We start from the raw sequence: 22,130 nt of genomic DNA on the forward strand, positions 1-22,130 counted from the left end.
AGTTGCTCCCCCGACGAGGCGAGGAGGACTTCCTACTACGCGAGGGGCGCAGTAAATGAGCAGCGGCTGGAGGCGAGTGAAATGCGCATTGGACAACAAAGGAAGACCCACATGCTTACAGGAGTTTCCTGAAGTCCACCCAGGAGAGCTGAGGCTCACGTCTGACTTTGCTGCCTGCACTGTTGACCTGATGGTGGTGAGCGAGAGGACGGCTCGCTGCAGATTGGGCTCTGCCTGTTCCGAATCCTCATGTACCAAGGGCAGGCTTGGTCTGTGCTCATATAGAGTTTCCTAAACAGATTTAGGACTGTGTGCGTGAGTTGACCTAAGCAAAAGCTGCTGAAATAAAGCTTGATGAAATTTTGAGCAGCAGCGTGTAAGAAAGAGATGTCTGGCCTTGAAACGCAGCTTGACAGGAGAATCAGCTTGGCCCACGGCTTAGAGTGCCCTTCGGGTGAGCAGTCGCTCTGTCTCGCCAGTACAGGATGGTATGGACCAGCTGCGAACAATCACAGATTGTGTTCACTGAAAGGTTGAGTCTCCCGATCGCAGTGTGACCCCCTTCGCATATTCACTTTGTATACATAAAGCACTGAGTAGCCAGAGTCTGACATATTGTGGGCAATGGGTGTTAAATCGCAAATGGTGAGCCGACGGGCCGACTGGACATCAGCCATTGTTTTCCTCCTCATCTTGTTTTTCTATGCTTATTGAATGGTTGGGCCCCGGAGGTTTGGGATCGCCATCGGCGTAAATCCTGAGTAAACCCTGGAATTCAAGCCTATCAAACCAAGCTACTTGCTTCATATTGCTAAATATGATATAATATTATAATATTAATATAATACAATTGCTCCCCCACAGACTATTGCTTTTGGATTTTATCTTTTGCTTTTTGAGGTTTGTGTTTGTTTACCTTTTTAATTTGCTCCAATTTTACGATGTAATCTGTTTTGCTACCTAATCTGCTCTTGATTTTTAATTCCTCCCTTGGTTATCCTACTCCCATATTTTATCGTGTTTGCTTAACTATTTAATGTGATTCATATTTGCACTGGAATCTTCTTTTACTATCTTATCTGCGCCTGACTGTATTTCCTCGCCTATTTGCCCCCTTGCTTGATTTATCATATCTACCGTGCTTGTTTTACCTTTTCTACCCTACTGAACATCAATGATGTAATTCTGTTTTGCTATCAAATCTGCTCCTGATTTTATCCCTCTCTTGCTTAACACCACCTCCTTATCTTGCCCCCGATTTTTCGACCCCACACTCTCCCAGCGCCCCCTCTCCTCTCCTCCCCTACCCCATCTCCTTTAACTTCCTTCTCTTTTCTCTGTCTCCCTCTCAAGTCCACCCAAAATGCCCCTTCACAGCACTGACCATCACCCTCAGGACCATACCCTCTCTAAACACAGCCCCAACTCTTGGACCATTCTCTACCCCCCAATCCTCTACAAACACGCAAGGAAAAATTTCAAACATAAACTCCTCATCCGCAACCCTGAAACACTCATTGTCGATAACTACCTCAGCCTCACCTCCCCCATTATTACCAAATACATCTTCTACTCCAAACGCCCTTCCAAATGAAAGAGCATCCTCCTCCAACACCTCCCTATCTCTAAATCAATCAATATCCCATATGGATTTAAAATATCCACCGTTCCCTCCCCAGTCTTTCAGGGTGATATTGATATCTCCATCTTCAAAACAGGTAATATCCTTATACAAGCCTCGCCTTCCCACCTCTCTATCTTTGAACACCACTTTAGCACTATGTCTCTCCTCCTTAACCATTCAGCACCTAACTCTCCTCCTCCCCAAGCGAACAGAACCCCCAAACCTTTTCCTCCCCCCTCCCCCACTCTACCTCCACTCTCAACCTCCAAAAAATGACCTCACCATCTCCCTCCCTTGACCCCCCTATTGATAACGACTACTCCCATCCACAATTACCTACTTCTCATCCCCCACTTATCTCTCTCTCTCCCCCTAACCCCCTTAACCCTTACTCCTCGGACCCCTCCTTGAATAACGGTAGCCCCAAACTCCTGTCACCTACTTATCATTCCCTTCCCATGACCTGCCCTCCCCCTGTCCACCAAACCTCCCTCCCCCTGACCCAACCACTCACTTACTCCACCGTCTTTTCCCCGCAATCACCTATCACAACTCCTCACCCCCCTATCAATCCCATACACTCTCTGCTCTTCCCCTTCCCCTCTTCCCATCCCCTTCAGGCTCTACCTACCCAACCCACCAACCCCGCACCTCAACCCCCAATAAACACCCATCTTCCTCACACACCCTCACCCCAACCCTCAATAATCACACATCCCCATCACACCAATATATTTGTTTCTCACTCGCTTCATGCCCTTTTATCCTCTCTGACCACATCACCTGCAGATTTCTACCCCATGTTTAACCTAACCCCTACACTCTCACTTAACAGATCCACCAGCCATCACTCCATACCTACTACCCTATCTCCCCCCTCACACAGTAGGCCTCCACCAGCAACTAATCACGTCCACTCCCTATCCCCAGACCATTCTCCTCCCACCTCCCACGCCCCTTCATCACTTCCCTGTACCCGGACTACCCCAAGCCTACACAATACTGTATTCGTCCTACCTACTTTAACTTCCGAACCCCTCACTCCTCCCAGCCCTGTCACCGCTCACCCCACATCATCTACCACATCTCCCCCTCTCACATTAGTCCACCCTCTGCAAATAACTCAGACCATGCACTCCCGATACCCCCCTCTCCTCAATTGCCCAGATCCTACACAACATTAAATGTGACCTATCTAATTTAACTACGGAATTTGCCCAACTCAGAAAAAACTTCTTTGTCCACAGCACCAGAACCCTCCCTCACCATAAAACCACCATCCTCCCTTCCTCAAACATCCCCAGTAACAAACACAACCATTGGAGATCACTCCCTCTCCGATGCCGTAAGCATAGACCTCTCCGCACCTCGAACCATCTCTCCCTGTCCGACCTCGCCGACCTATGTAACTCCTATCTTACTAATCTGCCAACCACCAACCCTCCACTCCCTTATGCCCCCATCCCTGTTATCATAGGGATAAATGGAACCCCCTCCTCCCCCGCTTCCCCCAGACCACCACCTCAACTTTCGCTGATCTACTCTTGCCCACCCTCCATACCCAAACCCACACCACTGAAATGCATGCTAGTTAACTGTCACTCCGCGGTCCTACACGCAACGGAAATCTCGGAAACCATCCTGAGTGAATCCATTGATATTGCATTCCTCACTGAAACCTGGCTAAATGACCACTCAACGAGCATACTTGACCTTCTCTCCCCCCCAGGATACTCTATTCTTAGAAAAGACAGACCTAACAGATTTGGGGGAGGGCTAGCCATTATCTTCAAAAAGGAACTTCAGATTTCCCTTATTACTAACCCAGGCTACGCCTCATGCGAATACCTGGAAGCAGAACTGTTAACTCAAAACTCCCGCCCAATTCGTCTACACAACATCTATCGCCCCCGGGACCACCACAGCCCTTCATTGAAGACTTATCTGATCTAATGGCGCAATCAGCATTTTCCAACTCCAAAAATCTCTTTCTTGAGGATCTTAACCTCCATTGGAATGATACCAATGACCCCACCATCTCCCTCCTCACTACACTTCTTGAAATCAACGAACTCAAACAACTCTGCCAATCTCCAACTCACACTAAAGGATCCATAGTTGACGTCATTCTGTCCAACGATGATCTGACTTCCGTTACCAATATCATCCCCACTGACTGGTGCGACCATCATCTTATACTCTTCACCATTGCTACCTCAGCAAACCTCCCTGCCCCTAAAACTACCAGACCTAAGAAATTGACCAGAAACCTGAAAGGCATCCCCCAGGAGTTCTACAATCGAAACTCCAAGCTCAACTTCTTCTCATTCCCCCTCCCAAAATGCGAATGAGCTCACTGAACTATTTAACAATACTGTTACAGATATTCTTGACCAACTAGCCCCGCCTAAACTCAAAACCAAACAAACACCCCCTCAAACTCTTGGTTTAATACAGAGATAAATATTGAGAGACGGGCACTCTGACTGTCGGAAAGAACCTGGAGACTCCATCCCTCAACCTCCCATCTTACACTTCTCAGACATGCCAGATCCACTTACAAAAAACACATCCTCAAGGAAAAAGCATCCTTCTTCCGCACTCAACTTGACTGTGCCAAAAACAGACCCAGGGAACTCTTCAAAATCATCCGAAACCAAACTTCCCCCGCACCTCCAAATATGACAGCCTCATCAGACAGATGTGAAGAAATTGCCCACTTCTTCTCGGAAAAAATTGCCAAAATTGACTAATCCTTCCTTCCCACACAACTATCCTCCAACCCCCAATCCAATCCTGTCCTCACCTCTAATACCTACTCCACATCCCCCCTTCCAGATGACACACACTCTCCTCTGCCCTATATCCTAACGCTCCCCAGCGAGCCTCCTCTCCCGCCCATTTCCATACCCCCCCACCACTCCACAGGCCTCTCACCTTCCACATCTCCAGTAACCAACTCCCCTAAATCTCAACTTAAGAACAATGCCTCCTTGCTCAACTTTCTCCCCGTCACTGAGCTTGAAGTCCTCAATATAATTGGCAATCTAAAACCGTCCTCCCACACAAAAGACCCAATACCCTCCAACCTTGTCCCTGCCCTTAAGCACATCATCACCCCATTCTGCACCAAAATCATCAACACCTCTCTCTCCACGGGCTGTGTCCCCTCCTCCCTTCAGCTTAGTCAAATCTCGCCCATAATCAAAAACCCCAATGCTGACCCCAATGACCTAAATAATCTCCGCCCCATCACTAACCTCCCCCTTCTCTCAAAGGTACTTGAAAAATGTGTCCTACTACAACTAGACAAACACATAGAAAATTTCAACCTTCTCGACCCCTTTCAATCTGGCTTCAGAAAAGGCTGCAGCACCGAAACGCAATGCTCAATGTCATAGATGACATCCATCAATCACTTGACAATGGCGAGACCTGCCTTCTTATCCTTCTTGATCTCTCCGCAGCATTCGATACAGTCAACCATTCAGCCCTACTTAATGTGCTTAGGAACCGTTTCGGCCTTAATGGCACCGCCTGCAAATGGTTCATCTCTTATCTACAACACCGTACTCAGCAAATCAAAATTCAAAACTGTCTCTCTACCCCCACTCCTGTCTCCCTTGGAGTCCCCCAAGGATCTATTCTCTCTCCCTCCCTCTTAAACCTCTTTATGGAACCTCTCACCCTCATTCTTAACCAAGCAGGCATAAATTACCACCTCTACGCCGATGACACCCAAATCTATTACAAGATTAAAACTCATGCTGACATCTTACACCTGAACAACACCCTTACCAAGATCCAAACATGGTTCCATTCCAATCATCTCAAACTCAACCCTAACAAAACAGAAATCATTCTCTTCTCCCCAAAAAATAACCCTCTACCTGTTCAATCATGGATCCCTGACCTCAATGCACTCAATTGCTCACTCACCCTATCCAACTCCGTCAAATCTCTTGGCGTCACTATCGACAACACCCTAACCCTTAATGTTCACATCAAAAACTCTGCCAAAGGAGCCCTCTTCACTCTCCGTCACCTCAAGAAAATTAAAGCATTCATACCCACCGATGATTTCAAACTCGTAGTTCAGTCGCTTGTTCTGTCACGTATTGATTATGGTAATGCCATCCTTAATGGAATCTCCAAAGTACACCTAGCTTCAATCAAAGGTGTCCTCAACCTTGCTGCCAGGCTCATCATGGATTACAAACGCTTCGATCATATATCCCCGGCTCTCAAATCTCTTAAATGGCTCCCTATCGAAGGCAGATCTGCCTACAAAACCGCCTGCATTACTCATAAAGTCCTCCACCAAAACACTCCGCATTACCTCTCAAAGAAACTCCACACTGCGGGCTCCACTCGACCTCTGAGAAGCACCAACACCCTACTCCTAATCTCACCTCTGCATAAAAAGAAAGCTACACAATCTCGCTCCTTCTTTGGCAATGTCCCTATTATCTGGAATGCCCTCCCAAAAAACCTGCGCTGCAATCCCTCCTATTCTAGTTTCAAAAAAGACCTCAAAACCTACCTCCTCAATTATTATTGGGGTTCCTAACCTCTGTCCTACTCCTGATTTCTTATCTATCACACGATATTTGTTCAGTAATTGTATACCCTGTTCTCCTGTTTCACCATTTACCTAATTACTTAAATGTATAGCTCCTGCCCCTGTTTATTTATCTGGTTTTGTATAATGCTCATGTTGTCTGTACTTTGTAAATTTTTGTTGCACTACCTTTCATATGCTTTTTACCCTATGTGCCTTATACTATCCTTATCTTGTAAAGCGCTCTGATACCTCGGTCTAGCCAGCGCTATATAAAACCTTCAAAATAAATAAAATAAAGTTGCCATCCAAATAATACCTTTACTCCAACTTATTTGGAGAGAAGATTCACTGTGTTAATAAAGTTTGCAAAACATTTTAAATGGTTGTGAATGATCACAAGAGCTATGCATTTGTGAGTTTACACCGCTTATCCAACAGCATCCAAAGCCTCTTCTCTGTGTACACCCACGTCCCAGCCCAGACCTTTAAAATGCATACAGTGGGAAATCTGCCAAACTGGTAAAATCTGAATCGCATTCCATACAGGTGTAAATATATGCTTGCAGATCCTGATTCTGTCGATTATAATTTGTGGAGTTACATTTTCAGATGTTTTTTTTTTTTGCGCACATGAGCTGAACTTGGATGCACAGCAACATGTAGGAATTGATCCATTATGGCAGATGCCTGGGATGAAGAAAGAAATCAACCCCGATCCTCTCCAAAGCATAGAGTAACCAGGAGCCTTCTGCTGCCCATCACCCACTTGATCCACTAACAAATTTGAAGCACCAAATACATGAGGGCAGATCACTTTGTATCATGGCAAGCGCCTTTGTTCCACTCTGAACCTGGACTTGAGAGCAAAGCTAAATTACCCTTGCCTTATGTGAAACATGAAAACAGAAATATTCAGACTTGCCTTATAATTCCCTCGTTCATCTCTCATGCATGGGGTTCTAAAGTGACAGCAAAGCGACGTTTGACACTCAACGAAATTCCATAATATCCATTTCAAACAAATAACTTGTATCGTGTCGAATAATGTACACCACCTATAATTTATAAAGGTGTTATAAGGAACTGAGGAATGCTGCTACATATAAAGCAGAAGCTCACAGAAAGAGTTGTTGAAGAGATATATCTTTTTATTGTTAGATAAAACATCCCAAATCTTCCTTTTTTAGGCTCAAACTGAAAAGTAGGACAGAGGACCAGACAAAAAAGAAATTGCAAGGAAAAAAGAGAAACATTCGAAGCTGAACAAAAAGCTGAAAGCTAAAACAACTATATGATTCATACACTGTCCACAAGCCATATTACATTTTCTCAATGCACAAACAAATTTACCATAGGGCTGAGTGGTGCTAGCAGGCTGCCTTTCTACCAAAAATGATTCTGACATTTCTTGCCACAATTTACGAAAGTGGGATGACCGGTGGTCCTTCCACTGCCGAGCAAAGAAGAAAATAATGCAAAATAAAAAAAAAGGAAACCTAAAAAATGCCTCTGACCGTATTGAGCAACAAGACTGTCTCGTTTCAAGACTTTTAATCACTTATAGAGCCCAAGCTATACTGCATTTTCTCCACAAACAAGTACATTTGTCAAATGATTCAGTGTTTCAAGCAATTCGTCTTTCTACCATAATTGATTTAGGCATTTCCTGTCATTAAGGAACACAGGTTGGTTGGTGGTCCTTTTACCGCTGAGCCATTATTAAAATCAAACACACGCTGGTACTGCTACACAGGGTGCTTCAAAAGAGCAGCGAGGGAATAAGTGTCTCTTAAAACCCAGTTAAAAATATTGCCTCTACCTCTTTTCCATTGTACCTATTTCTCCTTGTCATCCAAGACATAAATAATGCGCCTAGAACCAAGACAGTGAATGGACAGCAACAAAAGATGCTGCATTGTATTGCATGAAAAGTAGAATGCAGAACAGCACCATCTCTACTAATGTATAGTTTCTCTTTCTTCCTGCCCTGGAGCACTGCTGGCTGCTTTGTGCCAACGGACACACCCTCCCACTTGAGTGCGTGTGTGTGATGTCCAGCATCGGTTCTGTACTGTAAATATAGCCGACCCGTAAAAAAACAAACTGTTGTTTGACACTTTTACCAGTTTTTAAGTCGAGCCCTGAGCCAGCGCGAAAGCGTTGCTCCGGGGTTGATCTGGGTAGTTAAGTACGGTAGAGAAGCTCCGCCCACTCCCCCACCCATCTTTTTCATTGGCTTGTGTCTCTGTCCTTTACTAAATGCTGCCTTCCTTTGGTTTATAGGCCTGTTAGTCGCTCCCTGATGTTACAGTTAGCGCTCTAGCCTCCGGCTAGAGCGCAAAGGGTAATGCGTGAGTTGCGCTCCCGTCGGCTGACGTGAGCACGCGAGTATAAAAAAATAAAGGGGCGGGCGAACTCGGCAGTTCGCGCCCGACTGAAATACCGCGTATGTGTGGTTATTGCGTGCTGCGCGTGCGGGGCCCCGATCGAGTGGCTCGCTTCCCTTCTCCACACCCCACGTTGCAGAGCAGGGCCTTGCAGCACAACACTGGCGACGAGGGTGGGCCCCTGCACCAATTTGCGTGGAACTGAAGAGCTAATTGACACGTTCACCGGCTGCAGTGTCCAGGAGGCCCACACAACCTTCCTGGAGACCACAAGACCACACCACCAGCCACGGTGCAGCAAGCACACCCTGAAGGCCTGAAGGGTGCATCACCTGGTGGTGAGAGACAGCATAGCTGTCTGAAAGGGGACACTACAGGCAAGTGAGTCACAGGCCATTTGGCAAGCGCAACTGGCACATGGTTTCTGCGCCACGATGAGCGACACTGACCAGCCCGGCCAAGCAAGGGCACTGCCCCATCACCCCCCGTCAGGGGTCCTACCCCCATTCAGCGAAGCCGCTGACCCCACGACAGCCGCACCGCGATGGCAGACCTGGCTAGGCAGACTGGAAAACTATTTCATTGGATCCAGGGAGACGGACGGGGCAGTTAAAAGGTCCCTCCTCCTACATTATGCAGGGGAAGAAGTGTACCTCCTGTTCAAACACCTGCCGAACACGGGGAACCCAGATGACTACACGGCAGCGGTGGCGGCTCTGAATGCGCATTTCGACCCCCAGGTCAATCCAGACTATGAACACTTTAAACTCCGCCAAGCGAAACAGCGCGAAGGTGAATCTGTGGATGCTTTCCACACGTGGCTAAGAGCCCTTGCTGACACGCACCTCGTAGGGGACAGGGCCAAAGAAGAAATTAGGGCGCAACTGATACAGGGGATCCGGAGCAAGACGCTTCGAGGGTTGATACTTCGTCATCCCAACATCCAGATGAATGACATCCTAGTCCTAGCCAGGACGCATGACCTATCAGCGGCACGCGCGGAAGAGATGGACCAGGCCCTGGTAAAGGGAACGGACAAGGGTGTGGAGGTGAAAATAGAAAAGACGGATGCGGTGCGGGCGAAGGAAAGACCACAGAGGCCCCGTGACCGGCGACCCCCAGCCCAAGCCCGGCAGTGTGGATACTGCGGATATAAAGACCACCCACTCAAAACATGCCCAGCAAGAGGAAAGACATGCACCAACTGCGGCATCGAGAATCATTTCGCGTTGGTCTGCCGGAGGAAGACGCAGAAAAGCGGAAACAGGCGGGACAGGCCGCTGCGGAAGTTGGTGAGGCAGCTATCGCACATGTCGCTGTCGTCACAGTCGAAGTCGAGGAATGAGAAGACCAGGGACTACCAGGACTCGAGCACAGAGTCCGAGGACGAGGGGGAAACATACCTCGTGTCGTTCACCAAAGCCCTAAAAAGTACCAGACGACCGCAGCCACGATGTGACATACTCATAGCTGGGTCAGAAGTGAACGCCGTGATCGACACGGGCGCGTCTATGACAGTGATGGGCATACAGCAATACCACCGTCTCAGACCAAGACCCGAACTCCGACAATACAAGGCCAAAATCTACGCCTACGGGAGTGACACGCCGCTACCACTGAAAGGCAAGATGACGGTAGCCGTGCGCTCAGAAAAGTCAGAAATCATCATTGACATCCACGTAATCGACCAAGAAGTGGACACACTACTCAGCGGACACGCAGCAGAGGATCTAGGGCTGATCGCATTCCTCCGGAAGGTCCAGGATAAACAAGTCGAAGACCTGTTGGAAACATTCAAGAGCCAATTCTCCAGGCTGGGGAAGATAAAAAGGCCACCGGTACGCCTCCACATAGACCCCGCAGTAACACCAACGGCCCTCAGACACAGGCGGATACCGTTCCACCTACGTCCGCTGGTAGAGGAAGAACTCCAGAGACTGGAGGAACAAGGGGTAATCGAGAAGGTTACGGGACCCACACCGTGGGTATCGCCAATGGTGATCGCCGAGAAACCACGCCAGCCTGGTAAGATCCGGTTGTGCATCGACATGCGCCTCCCAAACAAAGCCATCAAGCGAGAGTGGCATATCACACCGACCATGGATGATATTGTGTCTGATTTAAATGGCGCCCGATGGTTCTCCAATCTAGACTTGAACGCAGGATACCACCAGCTCACCTTAGCGAAGGAGAGTCGATACATTACCACATTCAGTACGCATCTGGGACTGAGACGATACAAACGCTTAAATTTTGGGATTTCATCGGCAGCAGAAATCTTCCAAAACACCATTAAAGATCTTCTGCTTGGCCTGCCTGGTGTCTTAAACGTGAGCGATGATATCCTCATATATTCCAAGACGGTGGAAGAACATTACAGACACGTCCGAGCCACACTAGCATGTTTGCAGGAACATGGTTTCACTCTACACCGAGAGAAGTGCCAGCTATTTCAACAAACAATCGAATTCTTCGGCTACGTCTTCACCAAGGAAGGCATCCAAGTGGACCCCCGGAAGTCACACGCTATCAAAGCGGCCGCAGCTCCAGCGTCAGTGGCAGAGATCCGCAGTTTCCTGGGGATGGCCACTTACTGTGGGCGTTTCATCCCGAATTTAGCCACCCTGGCCAAACCTCTCAGGCACCTCACCAAAACGGACGTGATGTGGCACAGAAGAGACAGCATTCGAGGCGATCAAGGAAGCACTACTAGACCAGACCACCCTGGTCTACTTTGACCCGAGCAAGAAGACCGAGATCCTAGTGGATGCTAGTCCTGTGGGACTGGGGGCGGTCCTTACGCAAGAGCAAGGACCGGGACAGTGGGCAGCTCTAGCATATGCCAGCAAGGCGCTCACAGACACGGAGAAGCGCTACTCCCAAATCGAGCGCGAAGCCCTGGCGATCCGATGGAGCTGCCGTCATTTCCACCTGTATGTGTGCGGGCACCCGTTCACAGTGGTGACAGACCATCAGCCATTAGTGCCACTATTCCGAGGAACAGCGCCACACCCGCCTCCACGAATAGAGCGATGGGCCATCAACCTCCAACAGTATCACCTAAGCGTGATATACTGGCCAGGATCCAAAAACCCGTCAGACTTCCTTTCCCGACACCCGGAGACCAGTGGCAAGCCCACGCCAATGGACGAGGAGGAAGAGGCCGAAAGTCATCTAGACATGGTGGCTGCTCTGGCGTGTCCCCGTGCATTGACGCTAGAGGAGATTCTGGAGACGGCCGAACGAGACCCAGTAATGGTCAAAGTCAAGAACACCATCCTCGAAGAAACCTGGCAGCACTTCCTACAAACGGCGAACTCATGGACTAACGAAGAGAGAGATGACCTCCAACATATGTGGAGAGTACGTCACGAACTAAGTGTGACCAGAGGGGGACTCGTCATACGAGGTTCCAGAATCGTTGTCCCAGCCGCCCTCAGGACAAGCGCCACGCAGCTGGCGCACAAAGGGCACCAAGGGACAGAGAGAATGAAAGCTCGAATGAGGGAGAAAGTCTGGTTTCTGAGCATGGACGAATACGTAGACGACGCAGTCCGCAGCTGCCAGTCATGCCAGATAACCAGTGGAGCCCAAAAACCGGCTCCCATCATACCGGAGGAGCACGGGCAATGCCCGTGGGAGAAAATCAGTGTGGATTTCGGAAGCCTGCCCGATGGGTGAGTCACGTTAGTGATCATCGACAGCTACTCGAAGTACCCGATAGCTGAGGCGTTGCCATCCACCGCTTTCACGCACGTGGGCCCAGCTCTGGAAAAGGTGTTTGGGATGTTCGGATGCCCCCAGGAACTGCAAAGTGACAACGGGCCCCCGTTCCAAGGACACGAGTTCGAAGAATTCTTAAAATCACATGGAATCCGCCATCGGCGCATCACCCCGCAGTGGCCCCAGGCCAATGGAGAGGTAGAGCGGCTCATTCGCACCATCAATAAAATACTGCGCATCGCCGTGTCCGAACAATCAGACCCTGAGCGAGAATTGCAGCTGTTTCTGGGAGAATATCGCAGCACCCCTCACTGTTCCACCCGTCAAGCACCATGGGCCCTGATGTTTCATGGAACTCACAGATATGGGCTACCAGTCGCCCCAGGCTGGACAGCCCCGCCATTCGATTAGGAAAGGGCGTTCCGGAGTCACCAGGAGCGCAACGACAAAGTCAGCAAGGCGCGAAGAGCAGCGCCCAGAGAGATCCATGCAGGGGACATAGTAGTTCTAAGAGAGCGACGGCCCGGGGGAAAGTTCAAGAGAAGGTACGAGAAGAGCCACTGGAGAGTGGTCGACCGGTGGGGGACCATGGTGACGGCGCGCCGGGGAGGAGAGCTGGTCTTCCGGAACATATCATGGTTCAAAGTGGTGAAGAGCCCCGCTGACGACCGTGAAGCTACGGAGGTCAACGAAGAACATGACCCCGGGGCCCTCCCAGCTAGCGTACCCAGCCCCGTCCCCTAGGGTTGCCCAGGGGTGGACCCGGACCATACCGAGTGCCCGGTCAGCGAACCAGAGCAAAGGGCCACGCCACCAACCCAAACCCCGGCCCCTCGGGGGACCTCGAGGTATGTGCTGAGAGAAAACCCCAGACCCAGCAGCCGGTTGAGAGACTTTGCGTGCCAAGTAAGTGATGCCGATAAGTGAGGTTTGAACTGTTGTCAAGGACTAAATTGGAGAGGGATGTTACAGTTAGCGCTCTAGCCTCCGGCTAGAGGGCGAAGGGTAATGCGTGAGTTGCGCTCACGTCGGCTGACGTGAGCGCGCGAGTATAAAAAAATAAAGGTGCGGGCGAACTCGGCAGTTCGCGCCCGACTGAAATACAGCGTATGTGTGGTTATTACGCGCTGCGCGCACGGGGACCCGATCGAGTGGCTCGCTTCCCTTCCCCACACCCCACATTGCAGAGCAGGGCCTTGCAGCACAACACCTATGATGGCCAAGTCGTCATTTGTATCCTCATTCAACATACAAAAACGAACTGGGGGTCAATAAAGAAGCACAACGGGAAATATACACACTAATTGAAGGATATCAATTCTATCACCCTAGGCATTCAGAGCAGAGCAAGGATTACCATCAAAACGCTTTAGGTGGTAGAGCTAAAGTGTCAAGCTCAGATGATAAATGTTATCATTAGGTCATCCGCCAAACCCAGAAGAACAATCCTTTGATCATAAGGAATTGCTTCTATGGCAAGCTCTTGTGCTCTCAAAAAATGCCTTACCAACCCGAGGCAGACAATAGATACAGAAAAGTGTATTTAGTGATGAAAAAATCTAATGTGATGCAGTGCAAAGAAAAACAAAGTTAAAAAGGTTATGTGGAAAGACAGTATATCTCTCCTCACACCTAGTAAAAATGAAAAACAAAAAATGCAGTAATCCTTAGTAGCTGCTATTAAATCATAGCAGTAAACACAGTGACTGCTAACAAAGGGTCGACATGTTTCAGCCTAACTGGTAATTGCCCACGGCTTTCTTCAGGACCTATACTCTTGTAGCTACTGCATATCCATAAAACTCTTATTACATAAGAGCAAAAAGTGAATTAAAACCATACAACCTCGCTTGATGCGAAACCTTCAATCACGGGGTGCAATCATCACCTATGGAGATATAAATCAATTACCATACTCTGTGCTTGAAAGATAGTGAAACACACAAACAACGAGGTATGCCCACTCAAACAGCAAATCTTTGCTTACCCTGCATGATCAAGGTTTAAACCTCACCTCCCTGGAACCTTTCTCAGGTAAAGATGGGGCCCCGCTCTGCAGGAAAAAAGAAAGAAGGCAGAGCATGAATCACGCAGAAACAATGCTAACGACAATGCCCCAAGTGCTTATTCGTTTAGCATAGACAAAAGCCCTTGGCTTTTACTTACTCCACAATCTTCGCCAGCCGTGAGGGGAACGGCTCAGTGGGGGCAACAGCGGACCTGCCATCCTTCGCGTTCCTGTGAGGCACATTGCCGTGAGGGGAACGGCCTACATCTCCCAGCAGCAGCAGCGGCCGCGCACGCCAGAGACGTCACGCGGCCGCGCCGGACTCCGTTAAAGCCTGCCGAGGGCCCCCGCAGCGCGGGACGCGCGCGGGCGAAGCCCGGGCCAAGGGCGGGCCCGTCCTTGCCTGTCACTGCCTGGAACGGACTGGGCTGGGCAATCCCTCTAACGCCTCTCACACGCTATACAACTCAAGGTACTGTCGTCCTATTGTTATACCAGGCCCTTTGCAAGCAACAGTGTTATATGTAGTTGATTACCTGTGTAATTATTGTTACTGCTTTTGTTGTGCTAGGCTAGCCTGTAGTTCACTCTTTGGTCATTACTATGCCACCAAAGGACGTTAAAGCTAGGGTGGCCAATGCACATCTTTCAGGGACAATGGACCAATTCGTTACAAAGGTCAACAGTGTCATTGATCAAGAAATTATGTTCCTGGAGCGCCGTGTTTCCCAGGACCTTGCAGCAGCCAGGAGGTCCTCCCTGGGATACCTTGTTAATGCACGATCCCCAGCACGACAAATTCCATCCCCCACAAGTACAACTGGATCCGATGTGGATTTAACGGCCCAGGACTTGCCAGCCAGTGGAATGGTTGCTGCAGTCACTGTGGAGGACCAGTCTATGGCCCTCGACTCCTTGCTATTATCCCCTTGCCCGCTGCCAACTGCCCCTAGTACAGCCCCTGAGTGTAGCACTAGGCAGCTTCGAGAACGTAATCCCGGGGCAATTCCTAAAAGCAAACAAGGGCGTCCACCCAATATTGGCAGAAAGGGCAAATACACTAAAAGTAAACATAAAGCGCCAAATCAAATTGGGAAATTGAATCAAACCCCTGAGGCTCCTGAGCAATCCCTGCAGGTGGTTTTAACGGATAACTCTGCCCCTCAATCTCACTTATCACCAATTAGGATAATAAGCCAGGATGAGGGAGGGGGGCAAAGTGAAGCGGGCCAGGGAGGGACCCTAGATCCATCGTATATATATGATATACGGGACGTAATTAGGTCCTCCCTTCGCCCTGTGGAGGACAGATTACTTAAAATTGAACAGTATCTAGCCAGGATCGAACGCAACCTAGGGGGCCTGTCCTTTGCGTCTAACATCACTCACCATTTAGAGGCCCCAAATATATCGGCTAATCCTAGAGCAAAGAAAGTCCTGTTGGCCCCCAAAGTTCTACCAACAGCCCACTTTGAAAGCCAACCCACAACTGTAACTAACATGCCCACTCCAGCCCGTAACCCTAGGAAACCTAACCCGCCTAGTACAACTCAATCGAAACAGGTTGCTAGGCCACTGACACCTAGCTCCCCCACTAGGGCTAACATTCCCAACCTACCACCTGAAACTGCTCCTTATGTTGTAATTCTAGCAGGAGTCCCCGAACTGGCCAATAACGCAGTTGAGTCACCTACAACCCTAAGGAACAGGGTTGTACACTGGCTCAACAAAAACAGACCACTACCGCCGCACATTAGCTCCAAAATTCTCATGGTAAGAAGGGTCCCATGGGTAGGCCATCTAGCCAAGAACATAAGGGGGGACTGTATTTTAATTAATTTTAATGACACTAAAACTGTTGAGCATATCTGCCATTGGAGGCCCGCTACCTCAGGATCATGCATCTCAGCTCTCCCTTTAACTTATTTTTATCCCCCCGGGCATTTTTCAGTACCATGGACGGCTGTACATAGAAGAGGGAGGTGTCTTCCATTGGGGAGTTGGTCCACACCCCCATTGCCCCTAGATTTTATCCCCACGGAAAATCGCTACAGCAGCCTAGAGGCTGTTGACTGACTGGAGGACAGTAAACTTATTTCAGCCACTCCTCCGCCTTCCTCAGGCTGCTGTTCACTAGAGTCTATTACACCCTCCGACTACCCGGGCCCGAATTCATTCACCCCATTAACCATACCTAAGAGGTCTACTACTAATCCTGACCCCCTCCAAACCTATCCCCCAAGCGCTCCTACTCCCAGGGTGATCATTCCTAGCCTTCTCAAGATTGTCTCCTGGAATGTAGCTGGTTTACGTAACAAGCTAAATCTCCCTGACTGGAATGATTTTATAGAGGAACATGACATATGTATTTTCCAGGAAACCTGGAGTCTCGATCCACTGTATGAGCCGGGGTTCTGCTGTTTCTTTACATCAGCCATCGCATCAGGCCGCGGCCGCCCCTCTGGCGGCCTTATGGTCTGGATCAGGGCAGAACTTAATCTGAAGGTCACCATCGATAGCTGCTCCTCGCCAGACATAATGAGACTCATTATCAAAGGTACTCAGAGCTGTTCCTCCTGGGAACTCTTCAATGTCTATTCTCGTGGTACCCAAGGGGGTGCCAAGTCGTCCACCATCACAGCCCTCTCAGAAATACTTTCCACATGCCCTTCCAACTCTTACCTTCTTGTCGCTGGTGATTTTAATTGTTCCTTTGAACCGCTCGCCACAGAAGACATACTGGGTATACAAGATGAGGACACCAGATGGAGCATCCCCTCACTTTCTCTCAACCCAGTAAAAAGATGGTCCCCGGCCGTAATTCAAATGAACGCCCTAGCATTAGAATTTGGCTTAAGAGCTGCCAATGGGCGTACACCCTCCGATCTAGCGGGCGCTAATACCTTTAATAGGGTTGGCAGCCAAAGTAGAATCAGATTACATCCTGATCGACAGGAGGGGATGGAAATTTGTTGTCGACATGATCGTAACACCATCAATCAACAGCGACCATAACCCCCTGTCCCTCAGCATGCGGGAGATTTGGCATAGACAGGATACAACCTCTCATTCAGGAATGCAAGTGATGACTAAGATGCTCCAGCCCTCTAATTGCGGCAGATTCCTTAAATGGTCTAAAATTGCCCTCAGCGATACAAAACTTGTCACGCTGGAGAATATCCTTACTGACTATACCTTTAGGCTTTCTTCAGTACCTAAGGACAAGCCTAGCCATACCAAAGTCTATGAGGAAACTATGAACGCAATTGGCACTCTGTTCCTTGACCAAAGGAAAAAATCTAATCCCAGAGTTAAGTCAGAAAACGAGTGGTTCAACAAAGACTGCAGACTAAAGAAAAACAGCCTAATCTCTGCAATTAAATCTAGCAACCCTGGTGAGGTCAGGCAAGCGAGGTTGCTTTATAGGCAAGCACTTGCTTCTGCTAAGAAAGACTGGGACGAACAGCGCTGGATTTCACTAAAACTAGCGAGCCACGCAAAAAATGGCGAGCTATTTTGGTCTATCCTGAGAAGATCTACCAATCATGCCCAGGCCCAAATCCCTAACCACATCACGGATAGGGATTGGTTCAACCATTTTAGGAACCTGTATGCGGGGGTGGAGGATGCTGATGATCCTCCCACCTGCCTAAGGTCCACAGTTGAACTTCCCGACCCCATTCCATTTCCAAGGATTGAGGAGAAAGAGGTTCAAATTGCCATTGATAAGATTGTATCCGCCAAGGCTCCAGGACCAGATGGCATTCCGGGAGACCTTTTCAAAGCTAACACCGAGGGCTGGGCTATGTTCTTTACAATTTTTACCAACAGCTTATTGAATGGATCATCATCGGTGCCAGAGTCTTGGAAAGGTGCAGAAGTAATCCCCATTTTTAAGAAGGGCTCCAGGGGAGACCCGGCGAATTATCGCCCAATTAGCCTTATTGGCTCTGGCCAGAAACTGGTCGGTAGGGTCCTCCTGGAGAGGATACATTCCTGGGTGGACGAAAAAGGGATCTTAACAAAGTTCCAGGCAGGCTTTAGGGCCTGCACCAGTACAATTGACCAAGCATTCAGGCTAATGCTTCTTTACTGGAAGACGGTAACCATCGGTAAGGGCGCCCTATATCTCGCGTTCATTGAGCTCAAGACCGCCTTTGACTTGGTCCCTCGTGACCGTTTGTGGCTGATTCTGGAGGAGCTGGGAATCCCCTCCTACATTTTGAAACTCCTTATTAGAATGCACGAAGAAAACTTCGCTTGTATTAGATGGGGGACCCAGGGTCAGAAAACCAATAAAATACCAGTGAACAGAGGGGTTCGCCAAGGTTGTGTCTTGGCACCAACACTTTTCACATTGTTTGTGAATGGCGTGGTCTCCTTTCTGCTTGAAGTTGATGCGGATGTCCCCGCTTTGGCGGGTGACAAAGTCCCCGCCCTTCTTTTTGCGGACGACACACTTTTAATTTCAAAAACACCGTCAGGACTACAGAAGCTTTTACAGCGCTTCTCTTTGTTCTGTGAGCAGAGAGGTCTTGTCATCAACACTGCCAAAACCAAACTCCTCTATTTCAATCCTTCTAGAGCCTCCGGCTCCACTCTGACCCTAGATGGGAAACCATTGGAGCGTGTCAGGGAGTTTGATTACTTGGGAATCAGAATCTCTGACAGGCTTAAATGGCAGCCCCACATAGATAAAATGGCACTTAATCACAAACGGGTAACTGGAGCCCTGGGAAAGGAATTCCGTGCCTCTACCACTAAACCCATTGCCCCAGTATTAAACATCTATGCCGCAAAGGCGGTGGGTAGTGCCCTTTATGGCGCGGAACTATGGGGCTTCAGCTGTGTGGACTCACTTGTGACCAACGAAAACAAGTTCTTTAGAGAACTTGTATCTCTCCCTAGGGGTACCCCAACCAAACCACTCTTGAGCGACTTTGGTAGGCGCTCAATTAGAGATCTAGCCACCCTTCGCCCTCTGTTATATTGGGCGCGGCTGTGGCGCACCCCTGAGCTTTCCAACTATGCCGATGGGCTCAGGGAGGTTATGAATATGCAAGGAGCCCATAAAATCGAGTGGCTCACAAATACTAAAAAACTTTTGGCCGCAATCGGCCTCACCTCTGACCGGCCCCTGGGGGCGCCAATATCAAAGGAGGAAGCCAAACGAGCTTTCTGGGCATGGGTGGATGCCTCGGAACAAAGAGATCCTAACATTGGAAGGTTGACAGAGGCTTTTTACCAGCACAAACTTACTCCTCTTTTAGAACCTTACCTTGATTTTATCACCAAGCCCAAGGATAGATCTCTTTTTATCCAGTTTAGATTTGGGATACTCCCACTACATGATCGTACCAGCAAGTGGAAACCCCCCCATAAGACTCTTCCAGATTGTCCATTCTGCACTGGCGCTATTGAAAATATCTCCCATTTTTTTTTCGCCTGCCCAGCCTATTCATTACCTAGAATGAAATGGCTTAGGCCTGTTTGTTTACTCCTAGGAACAAGGGATTACATTGATGCTATGAGAATCCTTAAAACTTCTACCAACACTACTATAGTTTGTGGGGTGGCCAAATTCCTAGGTTGGGCATGGCTAATGAGACAGAGATTTATTAGTTCCAGCTAAATCCTTCTATCTCTTTTTAACTCCCAAAGCTGCAAAATTTAATAAATTTTTAGATATTTATTGTATATTACCTAACTGGATTTTCTTACGACATGTCTTAAAAATGAATTTGTAATTGTTTTTATGTATTTTGTGCTTTTATGACATTACATGTCGAAATAAAGCTTTGATTGATTGACAAATGTATCCAGTATGTCTACTCAGAATGCATACTGACACATATCTCAACTCTTAAAAAAGAAAGCGCTAGTTCTCGGTCAGGAAAGTCTAAAAAGCTAAAAAGCTGGCAGTATTCGTAGCTAGGATATATAATGTGAATCGATGTAGACAAGGTGATAATCAATCCACATCATTTTATACAGGCAATGGCACAGACTCAAATTTTTATGTGCATATTGCCCCAATCGGAGTGTCAATCAAGGAGAACCAGAGAAGCGTTATCTAGAAAAGCACTGACTGGTGCATTATCAAGAGAACCACTGCCTATTGCGCTACCCGGGCACAACTACTAGGAGAGTTAGCTGCTACAGTTTGTAAATGGCAGAGTGAAAACTATCTCCACATAACAGGAGGGGATAGACCTGCCACGAAAACCTCCTCATGTAGTAACAAGGCACAATGGTTGCAATTGCCAGCATGAGTGAATGTCATCAGACAACAAACGGCGTGGGTACACGGAAAGTGTGCTGCATTAGCTTGTAAATAATGGCATCAAATATGTCGCCGAATTTCAAGGGAGAAAATCCCTGCACCAAAAGCAAGCATTTACATGGCATAGCTCCTAGTGGAGTTATTAGCGTGCGTTTTTTGGTTTGCAATGCCAGCGCAAAAGAATGCCACCAAATAACACAGGAGATCGTCTCACACCAACTGACCTATCCGTCTGTACCTCTGCGTGGAGCCGAGTCAGGGAAGGAGGCACAGAGAGACCAACTACGTGGGTTTAAATACCTAAGAACGCCTAGTGTTAGTCCTTGTACTTCCGGCGCGGGATTCTAGCGTCAAGCGCAAAATGCGAAGCACTGACAGAGCCGCGGTAATCACGTCGAACTACAGCATGACGTCATGCGTTCGTATTTTGTAGTTCCAAGATACAAATGCTGAACTACGAAGTGCCGCTGCAATAAGCAATGAATGCAGTGCGTAAGTGTACAACCTCTACAAAAGTCCGAGTACAGAAACTCCTCTAAAGGGTCCTATAGCGATCTGAGGTGTCCCAAAATGCGTTACTGCACAAAGTCAACGCATAGTAAACCAGACGGCACCAGACACTAGGAACACTGTGACTATGTTAAAACCAGTAAGTGCATAGACCTGCAGCATGACGTAGCTCACTTACTAGTTGTAATAAGAAAGTCACACTGCAAGTGTTCTCAATAGCATCAATAGATGTCATGGCTGCTAATACGGTAGAGCTGTAGTTTGCTTCAAACATTCAAAGTGCCTGATCAGGTTCTCTTGATAATACACCAGTCAGTGCTTTTAGAATTGATATCCTTCAATTAGTGTGTATATTTCCCATTGTGCTTCTTTATTGACCCCCAGTTCGTTTTTGTATGTTGAATGAGTTTGCAGTAGGGGATTAGGACTCGGGCTGGTCATTAAATATAGTTTCCCTTAGACCCTGTTTGTTCACCGGTTTATTGATGTCATTTGTATCCTTACATGGCTACTAGCCCCTTTACTACTAGTACTATTTTCTGCCGGCAGCTCTCCCCGTTAAGCCACATTCTCTCGTTGAAACTAGCACAAGTCTCCTTCACTCCAGTGGTGCTCAATTGTACAGACAACGGGACAACCATGTACTTAGTGTGAGACTTCACTGCAATGGGAAGGGCACTTCGCCGCCCTAAGCAGGAGACGCTGTTGAGAAGTCGCTGTACTGAGTGGCTCGGTGAGACTCCACGGAGCTGAATTTGAGGCTCCACTCAGACGTGTGGAAGGCGCGACACGACTGAGAGTGAAATGCCAGTGCACTGAGAGTGAGACGTCAGGGTGTAAAGTGTGAGATCTCCCTCCACTGAGCATAACGCCTCTTGTCCTGCATCTGGTTGGCTCCTGGCGCTGTCTCTCAGTGAATGACATTGCCCTACCAGGAATGACTCCTGAAGGGCTGCGCGGATCCCTAAAGAGATCCGGGTCTGCAGAGGGCAGGGAGCTTGCTGCAGCCATTGTGAAAGTCAATTACCAGC

The sequence above is a fragment of the Triturus cristatus genome, chromosome 2_2 (genome assembly GCF_964204655.1).
Source record: "Triturus cristatus chromosome 2_2, aTriCri1.1, whole genome shotgun sequence".
Taxonomy (NCBI): domain Eukaryota; kingdom Metazoa; phylum Chordata; class Amphibia; order Caudata; family Salamandridae; genus Triturus; species Triturus cristatus.